Source organism: Mustelus asterias, chromosome 29, assembly GCF_964213995.1.
Source record: "Mustelus asterias chromosome 29, sMusAst1.hap1.1, whole genome shotgun sequence".
Taxonomy (NCBI): Eukaryota; Metazoa; Chordata; class Chondrichthyes; order Carcharhiniformes; family Triakidae; genus Mustelus; species Mustelus asterias.
In genome coordinates, this window is record NC_135829.1 from 2,187,476 (window position 1) to 2,201,751 (window position 14,276).

General features: G+C 45.2%; 1 non-coding gene across 1 annotated transcript; it reads right to left on the bottom strand.

Moving 5' to 3' along the window:
- Positions 1-5,083: 5,083 nt before the first annotated feature.
- On the bottom strand, positions 5,084-5,275 carry LOC144480602 (U2 spliceosomal RNA). Its single transcript, XR_013495698.1, has one exon. It is a non-coding gene; the product is annotated as a U2 spliceosomal RNA (small nuclear RNA).
- Between the last annotated feature and the right edge of the window lie 9,001 nt (positions 5,276-14,276).

Consider the following 14,276-nt stretch of genomic DNA (forward strand, 5'->3'; position numbering starts at 1 on the left):
TACAGTGAGGATATTGTACAGTGAGGATATTGCACAGTGAGGATATTGTGCAGTGCGGTTATTGCACAGTGAGGATATTGTACAGTGAGGATATTGTGCAGTGCGGTTATTGCACAGTGAGGATATTGTACCGTGAGGATATTGTGCAGTGAGGATATTGTACAGTGAGGATATTGTACAGTGAGGATATTGCACGGTGAGGTTATTGTACAGTGAGGATATTGTACAGTGAGGATATTGTACAGTGAGGATATTGCACGGTGAGGTTATTGTACAGTGAGGATATTGTACAGTGAGGATATTGTACAGTGAGGATATTGTACAGTGAGGATATTGTGCAGTGAGGATATTGTACAGTGAGGATATTGCACGGTGAGGATATTGTACAGTGAGGATATTGCGCAGTGAGGATATTGCGCAGTGCGGTTATTGCGCAGTGAGGATATTGCACAGTGAGGATATTGTACAGTGAGGATATTGTACAGTGAGGATATTGTGCAGTGCGGTTATTGCGCAGTGAGGATATTGTACAGTGAGGATATTGTACAGTGAGGATATTGCACAGTGAGGATATTGTGCAGTGCGGTTATTGCACAGTGAGGATATTGTACAGTGAGGATATTGTGCAGTGAGGATATTGTGTAGTGCGGTTATTGTACAGTGAGGATATTGTACAGTGAGGATATTGTACAGTGAGGATATTGTACAGTGAGGATATTGTACAGTGAGGATATTGTACAGTGAGGAGCGGTGATGTATTGGGCAGTATTGAGCTCTGCCACTTGGTGGTGCTCTATTCATTTAACACTCGAGCTTCCTCAGAACGATGTGATATTCAGAGTGCAGAGTCGGCCATTCTGCTCAATAACATCTTCGCTCCAAAACAGCCTCCTCTGCTCTCTTTTCTCCCACCTGTGTTATTTAACCTCCCCTTCATTGGATTGAATCTGTTCATCGCAGCCGCTCCCTGTAACAGATATTCTCGCCTCTGTTTATTATTCATTGATGGGGGTGTGGGTATCGCTGGCTAGGCCAGTGTTCACTGTCCATCCCTACTTGCCCTTGGGAAGGTGGACTGAGCCACTGGACTGAACTGCTGCAGTCCCTGTGAGGAAATCAGTATCTCCTCAGGTTTATTTTGGATATGTGAGGGATTATCTTGTATTTATATAACACCTTCAACTTTATAAATATTAGGGACTGTTTGTGCTCCAATTTTAGAATTCCGCACAAGTGGGAGCATTTCCCCACATTGCCCTCATCAAAGTGTTTAACTCCGACTGGCTCATTTGGGGATAAACTTGTGCTTTAGTTTTCCTGTTGGTCGCCTCCTGTGACTCACCTGACAGGTGAGGGATCTTGGATAGTGAGTATGATTAGAAAGTTGGATCATAACGACTGGCAAATTATGATCAGTGCCCGATCAAAGATGCACCTTCTCCCCATTTTCCCTCACACTCTTCTCTCCGTGTCTCTCAGCCCCTTCTCTCCATATCCCACAGCCCCTTTCCCCATATCCTTCAGCCTCTTCTCCCTGTATCCCTCAATCCCTTCTCCCTGTATCCCTCAATCCCTTCTCCCTGTATCCCTCAATCCCTTCTCCCTGTGTCCCTCACCCCCTTTTCTCCGTATCCTCAGACCCTTCTCCCCATTTCCCTCAGCTCCTTCTCCCCATATCCCTCAGCCCCTTCTCCCCATATCCCTCAGCCCCTTCTCCCCATATCCCTCAGCCCCTTCTCCCCATATCCCTCAGCCCCTTCTCCCCGTATCCCTCAGCCCCTTCTCCCCATATCCCTCAGCCCCTTCTCCCCGTATCCCTCAGCCCCTTCTCTCTCGAAGAAATGTTCTCTGATTATCTGTTGACCTCAATGATAATATGTTTCAATCTGCTTCACTGTTCATCTTCACTAGCCTCTGAATGATAAAGTTCCTTTTAAATCTGCTTTCTCCTCCTAATTCCCTCCTTTTTATTGATGTTTTCTTGTGATTTGGACCATCCATGAAGAATTGTCAGCTCAACAAGATGCGTTACAGAAACTCGCCGAAGCTCCTTCAACAGCATCTTCCAAACTCAGGACTGCTGCCATCCAGAAGCACAAGGGCAGCAGACACATGGGAACACTGTTAAATCTGAGACTGCCCGGTGGCGAGGGGGGCGAGGGGTGTAACTCCAAAGAACGCACAGGAAGGCCAGTCACAGCAACAATAGGGGTTTATTAATGGAACCGTTTCAGAATCTAACATATTTTGGAAAATTAACAGCAACACACCTATTATCTCATTAACCCCATTAACTTCTTTAATGAATCATGGATGATGGGTCCACCCCTTAGAATTTTTCTTTACAGTAGGAATATATTTATTCTTGGTATCTGAATACATAAATGTCTGCCACTGCTACTCTATTGATCTATCCTTTAGCCTAGTATCTCAGTTCACTTCCGCTGGCTCAGCTTTCATGCATACATTGTTGCTCTTACTTAAGTTCCAGTTTTAGACCCACTCTTCTCCCTTTCAAACTGGATATAAAATTCAATGGTTGCTGCTGCCTTGGGCTGCCTTTACTCTGAGGTCATTAATTAATCTTGTTACATTGCACAATACTGAGTCTGATATAACCTGCACCCTGGCTTGTTCCACAACATGCTGCTCTAAGAAACTCTAAAACATTCTAAGAACTCCTCATCCAGGCTCCTGCCGCCAATCTGATTGTTCCAGTTTATGTGTAGATTAAATTACCCCTGATTAATGTCATCCCTTTATCACAAGCACCAATATTTCTTCTTGTATACTCTGTCCTACATCATTGATACTGTTCGGGGGTCTGTAGCCCATTCTCATTAGCGACTTCTTTCCCCAAATATTCCTCATCTCCACCCAAACCAATTCTACATCCTGATCTCCTGAACCAAGGTCATCCCTAACTATTGCACCATCCTTGATTAACAGCGCTGCCCCTCCACCTTTCCCTAGCTTCCTGTTCCTCTCGAATGTCTCATACCCCTCAATATTCCGGACCCAATCCCTGTCATCCTGCAGCCACATTTCCATAATGTGCACTCTTAATTCATTTACTTTGTTAGGAATGCTCGGCACATTTGGACACAAAGCCTTTAGTTTTGCCTTTTTGTTACCTTTATAACATCTAGTCTTGACTGTAAGTGTATTCTTCAGTTTTTTTCTCTCTGTCCCTCCTTTTCTATATTACTGCTTTCCTCTCCTACCCTGAATCTACCCCTTGATTTGCTTCATCTACCCAAGCTTGATCCCTCCCCCCCTTGTTTAGTTTAAAACTCTCTCTACTTCCCCAGTTATGCAATTCACTGGAACATTTGTCCTAGTACGGTTCAGATGTAGAGCGTCCCAATGGAACAATCCCCACTTTCCTCAGCACTGGTGGCAGTGCCCAGGAACTGGAACCCCCTTCTCCCACCCAGCCTGAGCCACACATTCATCTCTCTAATCTAATTTGTCCTCAGCCAGTTTGAATGTGGCTCAGATAATAATCCAGAGATTATCATCTGAGCAAACCTGCGGGAGCTGACGAAGGAATTCTGAGTCACATGATAGGAGCTTCAATGAAAGGTAACATGTCAGGAATCAGGTCTGTGGCAGCACAACAGAGAGAGAAACCTGTCACTCTGCAAATGGATCCAGCTCTACAACAGGATTGGGTGCAGCCCTGGTACAAGAGGGAAGGCCAATCACATTCACACCCAAAGCTCTAGCCTCAGCTGAGACCAACACAGAAAGGGAGCCTTTGGCATTTGTGTGTAGGGGGTTTGTGAGAAATTCCATACACTTCTCTGTGGGAGAAGGTTCATCATGGAGAGTGAACATTGTTCACTGGGACAGATCCACAAGAAGAATCTCTGCAGACCTTCAACAAGACTTCAGAGGTTTGAGGTGTAAGAGATACGATGTCACTCTGAAATACAAGCCAGGAAGAGAGATGGTGCCAGCAGATACTCACCACAGGAGAAACACGAGATAAAGGAGAGCGAGGTATAAAGTTCTATCACCCAGTGAATGTAACACCACTAAAATTGAAGGAAATTAGAGAAGTGAGCAGCAAAGATGAGGAGTTACAGATATTCTCCCAGTAAGTGATCCAGGAATGGCCTGACAAGAAACTGCAAACACAGCCAGGAATTGGGCAGTTCTGGTGTATCAGAGATGACATCTCAATGGAAAATGGTGTCCTGTTATAGACTAATAGGGGTTTACAGCACAGAAGCAGGCCCTTCGGCCCAACTTGTCCATGCCGCCTTTTTTTTAAGCTAGTCACAATTGCCCACTTTTGGCCCATATCCCTCTATACCCATCTTACCCATGTAACTGTCTAAATGCGTTTTAAAAGACAAAATTGTACCCGCCACTACTACTAGTAGGGGCACCCCAGCAAACACCCCAGATGATGAATTTAGAATCATAGAATCCCTACAGTGCAGAAGGAGGCTATTCTGCCCATCGAGTCTGCACCGTCTATCTGACAGAGTGTCTTACCCAGGCCCTCTCCCCTGCCCTATCCCCATAACCCCGCACATTCACCATGGCAGCTCATTCCAGACACTCACCACCCTCTGTGTGAAAAAATTGCCCCTCTGGACACTTTTGTATCTCTCCCCTCTCACCTTAAACCTATGCCCTCTAGTTTTAGATTCCTCTACCTTTGGGAAAAGATGTTGACTATGTAACTGATTTATGCCTCATTATTTTTATAGACCTCTATAAGATCATCCCTAAGCCTCCTACGCTTTAGGGAAAGAAAGTCCTAGTCTATCCAGCCTCTCCTTATAACTCAAACCACCAAGTCCCAGTAGCATCCTATTAAATCTTTTCTGCACTCTTTCTAGTTTAATATCCTTTCTATAATAGGGTGACCAGAACTGTGCACAGTATTCCAAGTGTGGCCTGGTTTGATCTACCAAAATGCATCACTTCGCAATTATCTAAATTAAACTCAATTTTTCAAAAATCCAATTCAATCCAATCAAGTCCAATTCAGAGTCTCAACAAGTTGAGACATTCCTGATCCAAGCTGACAAGACAGGACTCTCACACCCTGTCTTGGGCTTGATCTACATGATCCAAGCTGATTGGAGCAGGGCATTGCACCTCCTCCAAGGCTTGACTCATTTGCATCTTAGCCAAAAGACCGAGATGCCGCTTTTAAAAATTGCTTCAAATGAAGCTGAAATGTAACCTAATGACTTCAACCAAGCACAGCATGTCGATACTACACTTGATCTTAGCCAAAAGGCTGAGAAGCGATAATTATCTAAATTAAACTCAATTTTTTAAAATTTCAAAAATATACTTTATTCATAAAAAAACTCAAATAAACCATTGCAAAACAACATATCCAATAATTACAAAACAGTGCATAAAAAAAGTCATTTTTACAATACCACACGATGCATATTTACACGATATTACATTCAGTACATTTTAAAACTATGTACATACATCAGATTTTACTGTGTGCTATTATTTTTCAGTTTAGCACACAGTTACGGGGGCCGAGGGTATTCTGCAGTTACCCGGCCCTCGGTCTGCCTCGGTTGAGACGCTTTACACAGTGGCCTTTCCCCGTTGTGCCTTTGCGGCGGCTGCCCCAAGCTTGAGCGCGTCCCTGAGCACGTAGTCCTGGACCTTGGAATGTGCCAGTCTACCACACTCGGTCGAGGACAATTCTTTCAACAGGAAGATCAGCAAGTTTCGGGCGGACCAAAGTGCGTCCTTCACCGAGTTGATGACCCTCCAGCAGCAGTTGATATTTGTCTCGGTGTGCGTCCCCGGAAACAGCCCGTAGAGCACAGAGTCCTGCGTCACCGAGCTGCTCGGGACGAACCGCGACAAATACCACTGCATCTCACTCCAGACCTTCTTTGCAAAGGCGCATTCCACAAGGAGGTGTGCGACCGTCTCATCAGCCCCGCAGCCGCTTCGAGGGCAGCGTGCGGTGATGTTGAGCCCTCGGGCGTGCATAAAGGATCTGACGGGGAGTGCCCTTCTCACCACCAGCCAAGCCAGGTCTTGGTGCTTGTTTGTGAGTTCTGGTGATGAGGCATTCTGCCAGATGACACTGACAGTCTGCTCAGGGAACCATCCGACAGGATCCACCATCTCCTTTTCTCTCAGGGCCTCAAGGACGTTACGTGCTGACCACTGCTTGATCGCCATGTGATCAAAGGTGTGTTTGCGGAAAAATTTCTCCACGAAGGACAGGTGCTGCGGTACGGTCCAACTACTTGGAGCGTTCCGCGGCAATGTGGCCAGATCCATCCTCCGCAACACTTGGAACAGGTAGAACCTCAAAAAATAGTGGCACTTGCTGTTAGTGTACCGAGGATCTACACACAGCTTGATGCAGCCGCACACAAAGGTGGCCATCAGGATGAGGGCGGCGTTGGGAACGTTTTTCCCTCCGTTCTCTGGAGATTTGTGCATCGCTTCCCTCCGGACACAATCCATCTTTGATCTCCAGATAAATTTGAAGATGGCCTGGGTCACTGCTGCTGTGATGTGGAGATGCTGGCGTTGGACTGGGGTGAACACAGTAAGAAGTCTAACAACACCAGGTTAAAGTCCAACTGGTTTATTTGGTAGCAAAAACCACTAGCTTTCGGAACAGGCTGTTCCTTCGTCAGGTGGGTGGGAGTTCTGATCACAAACAGGGCACAAAGACACAAACTCAATTTACATGAATAATGTAATACATTATTAATACATTAATACATTAATGTAATACATTATGTAAGACAATGCTGGATGAACGCAAAGACCACATGGGAATGGCGGAAATACATAGAGATTTGATTTATTATTGTCACATGTATTGGTATACAGTGAAAAGTATTGTTTCTTGCGCGCTATACAGACAAAACATACTGTTCATAGAGTACATAGGGGAGAAGGAAAGGAGAGGGTGCAGAATTTAGTGTTGCAGTTACAGATAAGGTCAAGAGAAAGATCAGCTTAATATATGGTAGGTTCATTCAAAAGTCTGATGGCAACAGGGAAGCAGATGCTTTGAGTTGGTTGGTATGTGACTTTTATATCCTTTTCCCGATGGAAAAAGGTGGAAGAGAGTACGTCCAGGGTGCCTGGGGTCCTTGATTATGCTGGCTGCTTGGCTCCTGCTCTGACTAAGAACACAAAAAGCCACAAACGGTTGTGAACGTAGCCCAATCCATCATGCAAACCAGCCTCCCATCCATTGAAGGTGGAAGAGAGAATGTCCGGGGTGCGTGGGGTCCTTGATTATGCTGGCTGCCTTTCTGAGGCAGTGGGAAGTGTAGACAGAGTCAGTGGATGGGAGGCTGGTTTGTGTGATGGACTAGGCTATGTTCACAACCCTTTGTAGTTTCTTGTGACCTTGGTCAGAGCAGGATCTGCTGTGATGCCCAACACAGTTCAATAGCCTTTTGATACTCATGGTCAAGACTTTTATAAATCATCACTTGTGAGAATTTCTGATGGATTCTGGAAGCTGTGAAACGTACTGGAGAAAGCAACCACCTGGTTCTCAAATCTCTCCTTAGCCTCCCTGCTCCTCACCAACTCTCAAACTCCTCCCAACAGCCGTCCGACATCTCTGCCCCCCGATTTTATCATCTTGCACATCCCAATTTTAATAGCTCCGGCATCGGTGGCTCCAATACCTTCCCAAATTCTCCTCACCTCTCCCTCTCCTCCTTCAAACCCGTCTCGTTGGCCAAGTTTTTAATCAGGCTGCTGTGCTATCTCTTCACGTGTGTCCGTGTTAAATTCTGTCTGATAATGGATCTTGTGAAACTCCTCGGGAGGTTTGATTATGCTAAAGATGTTGTATAAATGCAAGAAAGCGTGCAGAAAAAGAGAAACGTTTGCCATTCTGTGAATCTTGAATATTATGGATTGAGAGTGTACAGAATTATACATCACAACATTAAAAAAAAAAAATTCATGCTTGAAATGTAATACCTGGTATAATGGAATAAAACTGGAGGTTAAGTGAGATCACCTGGCACAGTGAGACTTGTTATTGTAACAGTAACTGGGTGATTCACTGATAAACACTCTCCATCCTTGCTGTTTTCCAAAGCCGCGTTTCAGGGCAAGTTAGAAATGGCCATGTTGGAAAAGGAATAAAAGGATTTGTGGATGATGTTACGGACAAGGGCGAGAGGCAAAACCGAACCCCTTTCCTCACCGTAAAGCATGATGATTATTTTGCCCCTTATCTTGGAGCTGATCATGGTAGAAGCTTAGGATATTACTAGTGTCTCACTTAGTGAAACATGTACATATTAAGAAGTCTCACAACACCAGGTTAAAGCCCAACAGGGATTATTCAGAATCACGAGCTTTCGGAGCGCCGCTCCTTCCTCAGGAGAAAAGACTCCAGCAATCACAGACGCTGATATTCATATCAGTTGTATTGTATCATGTCCAACCAGGAGGATGCTTTCTCCTCACCTGATGAAGGAGCAGCGCTCTGAAAGCTCCAAATAAACCTGTTGGACTTTAACCTGGTGTTGTGAGACTTCTTACTGTGCCCACCCCAGTCCAACGCCGGCAACTCCACCTCATGTACATATTGTTGGTGACAGGAAGTTGAGGCAAAACTGAACCCCTTATTTTCTCGCCATTTATCCGTGGACAGAGGTGTTTTAATTTTTGAGATAGGCTGTGGTGTGCTACCCCAACCTCTTTGCTTGTGAGGTCAATTTTTTACACAGCAAACTCTCTTTAGGGTTAAATCAGACATATAGTTTATCCACACATTCAAACCTGGCGAATGGTCACAGCCTCATGCACACACATATTCACATATGGAGTGGCACGGTGGCACAGTGGTTAGCGCTGCTGCTTCGCGGCGCCAGGGACCCGGTTCGATTCCTGGCTTGGGTCACTGTCTGCATGTTCTCCCCGTGTCTGCGTGGGTTTCCTCCGGGTGCTCCGGTTTCCTCCCACAGTCTGAAAGATGTGCTGGTTAGAAATCATAGAAACCCTACAGTGCAGAGGGTGGTTAGGGTGTATTGGCCGTGCTAATTTCACCCCCAGTGTACCCGAACAGGCGCCGGAGTGTGGCGATTAGGGGATTTTCACACTAACTTCATTGCAGTGTTAATGTAAGCCGACTTGTGACTAATAAATAAACAAACTTAAATAAACAAGTGCACAATAAGGAGTGAGGAAAGAGGAGATTTTACAACTTTGAATAACTTAAAAGAAAAAGCACCACAGCTATGACTATCAGTTTAGGTGATGGCTGGAGTCATAGACCAGTGAGGTCCCCTCACAGAGAGTTATACTTCAGGCAGGGTCAGCTAGCTGTAACAGGAGTGGAAGAATTCCTTTAAAGGTGATGGCAGCACAGTGAGATGTGGTTGGTCCACAGAGACTTGGTCAGCTTTTTGATTTGATTTGATTTATTATTGTCACATGTATTAACATACAGTGAAAAGTATTGTTTCTCGCGCGCTATACAGACAAAGCATACCGTTCATAGAGAAGGAAATGCAGAATGTAGTGTTACAGTCATAGCTAGGGTGTAGAGAAAGATCAATTTAATGCAAGCTAAGTCCATTCAAAAGTCTGACAGCAGCAGGGAAGAAGCTGTTCTTGAGTCAGTTGGTACGTGACCTCAGACTTTTGAATCATTTTCCCGACGGAGGAAGGTGGAAGAGAGAATGTCTGGGGTGTGTGGGGTCCTTAATTATGCTGGCTGCTTTGCCGAGGCAGCGGGAAGTGTAGACAGAGGCAATGGATGAGAGGCTGGTTTGCGTGATGGATTGGGCTACATTCACGGCCTTTTGTAGTTTCTTGCGGTCTTGGGCAGAGCAGGAGCCCATACCAAGCTGTGATACAACCAGAAAGAATGCTTTCTATGGTGCATCTGTAAAAGTTGGTGAGAGTCGTAGCTGACATGCCAAATTTCCTTAGTCTTCTGAGAAAGTAGAGGCGTTGGTGGGCTTTCTTAACTATAGTGTTGGCATGGGAGGGACCAGGACAGGTTGTTGGTGATCTGGACACCTAAAAACTTGAAGCTCTCGACCCTTTGGTAGGCGATGCCAGGAATCTTCCAGAAAAAACAGACTCTAAGAAGATTTAATGCAGGTTGTTGGTCAGCCTGGAATCCTGTTAAGATGTTTGCAGGCTGGAGGTTAAGCGGCAAGAATGAGTTGTGAATCTGGAAGTGAAATATTAGAACTTTCTAAAGGCAAGAAGTTTAGGTCATGTGATGTTGCCCATTAATGAGTCCATTGCAGGCTAACAGGCAGTTTCTATGCTTTGGGGGAAAATCCATTGTTTACTTTAGGAGATAAATAGTGGCTCTTAGCGCCTCCACAGGTATTACAAGTTTCGATGGTGTTCTCTTTGTTATTGAACCATGCTCTGGAGACTAATCAATTGCTGGCCTCTGCTTTAGTTGATTGTAATGTGTCCTCACAATGAGAGGTGGGAGATTTCACAAGGATTGGAGTTGAGCTTTTGTCATGTATCTGCTGTTGGAAAATTCCAGAAACTGTATCCAACTTGTGAATCATGTGATCTGTAGCAGCCAATGTTTGGTTCAGCAAAGTCCACTTTCTAAATAATTGTAATAAGTCTTCGGAGGCGGAAGTCCCTTCACCTAAACCCCTTTATTTACAATCCTAACAGTAGTACACAGAGTGCTCGCAGTCAGCAGCCTACCTTTAGGAGCGCCAGAGGAACTGACACTCCCAGTTAATTACAAGGAAAAGACTCCCTGATTGACCCATCAATTGACTCCTTAATCAGGGAGTTCATATTCCAATAGGCAGACCTCAATGGCCTGATTGAAGTCATTACAATAAGCAAAAGATAAGGTTTGATTAAAACGGTTTATGATCTTTCTGATGCCTTAGGGATGGGGCGATGAACTCAGCTGTGGGGGAGGAAGCGAGCCTGGAGCATAAATATCAGCTAATGTCTGTGCTGTACATTCTACATAACATAACATAACGTAGCAAGGAGCCATTCAGCCCTTTACTGCCGGTGCTGACTCTGAATGAACCCTCCAGTCGGTTTCACGTTTCCTGCTCTTTCTTCACAACTCGTAATCCTTTCCAAGTATTTATCCAATTCCCTGGTGAGTTTTGGTGTAGTAAGAAGTCTCACAACACCAGGTTAAAGTCCAACAGGTTTATAACAGATATCCACTCCATCTGACGAAGGAGCTGTGCTCCGAAAGCTTATGGTATTTGCTACCAAATAAACCTGTTGGACTTTAACCTGGTGTTGTGAGACTTCTTACTGTGCTTACCCCAGTCCAACGCCGGCATCTCCACATCATGAGTTTTGGTGAGGCATTGCTGAGGTTTGATTGATTACAAACACTCACGTTGTTTGTATCTTAAAGACTTGATTAGTTGTAAGTATTCGCATTCCAACCATTATTCATGTAAATTGAGTTTGTGTCTTTATATGCCCTGTTTGTGAACAGAATTCCCACTCACCTGAAGAAGGGGCTTGGAGCTTCGAAAGCTTGTGTGGCTTTTGCTACCAAATAAACCTGTTGGACTTTAACCTGGTGTTGTTAAACTTCTTACGAGGTTTGATTGGTCAGATGGTTTATCTAGTTATCCTGGGATGGAGGGAGTAAAGGGATGATGTGGAGATGCCGGCGTTGGACTGGGGTAAACACAGTAAGAAGTCTCACAACCCCAGGTTAAAGTCCAACAGGTTTATTTGGTAGCAAAAGCCACACAAGCTTTCGGAGCCCCAAGCCCCTTCATTAGGTGAGTGGGAGTTCTGTTCACAAACAGGGCATATAAAGACACAAACTCAATTTACAAAATAATGGCTGGAAAGCGAATCTTTACAGGTAATCAAGTCTTAAAGGTACAGACAATGTGAGTGGAGAAAGGGTTAACCCTCTCTTAAAATAAAGTGTATTTACAGTCTCCATGCGTCTGAGAAAACCACTGGGACACATGTCCGACAGAACCAAGTGAGAAACTGCCTAAATCTACATTGGTAACACCCGAGTGAGTGTAATGTTCAAAACTATTGCGGGGGGTTGGAGGGTGCGGTGGTCACGCACAGATGCTCATGTTGTTGCTGCTCAGGTTATTGTTAGAATTCTTTAACTGGAGTCTTTGTTGCTTGGGGGCTTAGTGTATTTACACAAATGTGTTTACATGCGATAAGGAGAAGGGATGAGGGAGGCGAGGGATTCATCAGGTCCTGAGGTGGCTAGAGTTTAAGCTGGAGATGCTGCAGAGTTTTTGAAGTTAAAATTTATTTACTAGTCCCAAGTAAGGCTTACATTAACACTGCAATGAAGTTACTGTGAAATTCCCCTAATCGCCACACTCTGGCACCAGCTCGGGTCAAAGCAGCCGCAGAGAGATCGCAACACAGAACGTGGGGCAGAATTAAATGAATCATTTACTCGAAGTTGGGGAGTAACTGCAAACTAGCAAACAATTCAACAACAAACTTCACTGGAATGTTGAGAGTACAACTTGCCCACACAAATAGAACAGTCTGAACATGGCTTTCCGCCGGGTGCTCCCGTTTCCTCCTGCACTCCAAAGATGTGCGGGTTAGGTTGATTGGCTGTGCTAAATTGTCCCTTAGTGTCAGGGGGACTAGCAGGGTAAATGCATGGGGTGATGGGGGTAGGGCCTGGGTGGGATTGTTGTCAGTGCAGGCTCGATGGGCTGAATGGCCTCCTTCTGCACCGTAGAGATTCTATGAAATTTCAGCATGACTGGGACTAAAGTATTGGGAAAGAATAATTGGAATTATTGAAGAGAGATTTGATAGGGGGATTAATGTGGAGTTAAAGGATTAACAATCACATTTCTTTCTAATGGGTTTTCCTTACAAAGAGGGAAGTGTCAGGAGAGAAAAGCAAGGCCTCTGATATGTGAAAGGCTTGTGTAAGAGGATGAGTAACAATCATGATATCAGCCTTGAGTGATTAAAGTCTATCTTTCGGAGCCAGGTAAAGGGATATTAGCTATTGTACTGAGAGTTCAGGGCTGATAAAACCTGTTCTTCAAAGAGGTTTGGAACTGTTACATCAGAAAGACTAATGGAAGCATCTTTGGAATACCATTTACATGATAGGGCTGTCTTCAAAGGATGGAGGAATACAGACATTCATGTCTTTACTGTGATATCTACCTTTGATTAGGTAAATGGAGGGCTGTTTCGTAACTTTATTCTGTGGGATTGAATAATGGAATTCAGAGCTGTGAGCTAGACCCTCCCTGATCTAATTTTTTTTTCCTAATTGTTATTAATAAAGTCTGCTCCAAGCTCTGACACCACCAAACATCTGATTCCCACACGGAACGGGTTACTGTGAGGCTGATCTTTAACAAAGTGATTGTCTGGGCTTTTGGAAAATAATTGAAGGCACGCTTATCAGCAGGGCCAAGAAAAGAGAATTGAAGGTTAAAAGGGAAATATAAATAAAGGTTTAAACAGAAATGAGGGTGTTAATGACGTAGGTATGAATATGAAAGGGCACCAGACTGATTTGAATATTAATGACATGATTTAAATGTCATTAGTGAGTCCCAGACAGCATCGTCCAGCCTCACTGGAACTTACCTCCTCACTGGTCAGTCCCCACGCCAGCGAGAATCACAGCTGTTGTCCACCAGCATAGACCAGATGTGATGGCCTCGCCATGGCAGATCGGAGGCCATTGACACCTCCAGGTGGTTGGAGCATGGCTGGGCAGCCCCTACAAACCTCCCTATCTCTGTAACCTCCTCTCGCCCCTACAACCCTCCCTGTCTCTGTAACTTCCTCCAGCCCCTACAGCTCTCCCAGTCTCTATAACCTCCTCCAGTCCCTACAGCCCTCCCTATCTCTGTAACCTCCTCCAGCCCCTACAGCCCTCCCTATCTCTGTAACCCCCTCCAGCCTGTAAAACCATCCCTATCTCTGTAACCTCCTCCAGCCCCTACACCCCCTCCCTATCTCTGTAACCTCCTCCAGTCCCTACACCCCCTCCCTATCTCTGTAACCTCCTCCAGTCCCTACACCCCCTCCCTATCTCTGTAACCTCCTCCAGCCCCTACAACCCTCCCTATCTCTGTAACCTTCTTCAGCCCTTACATCCCCTCCCTATCTCTGTAACCACCTCCAGTCCTTACAACCCTCCCTTTCTCTGTAACCTCCTCCAACCTCTACACCGCCTCCCTATCTCTGTAACCTCCTCCAGCCCCTACAATGCCCCCCAATCTCTGTGACCTCCTCCAGCCCCTAAAACCCTTCCTATCTCTATAACTTTCTCCAGC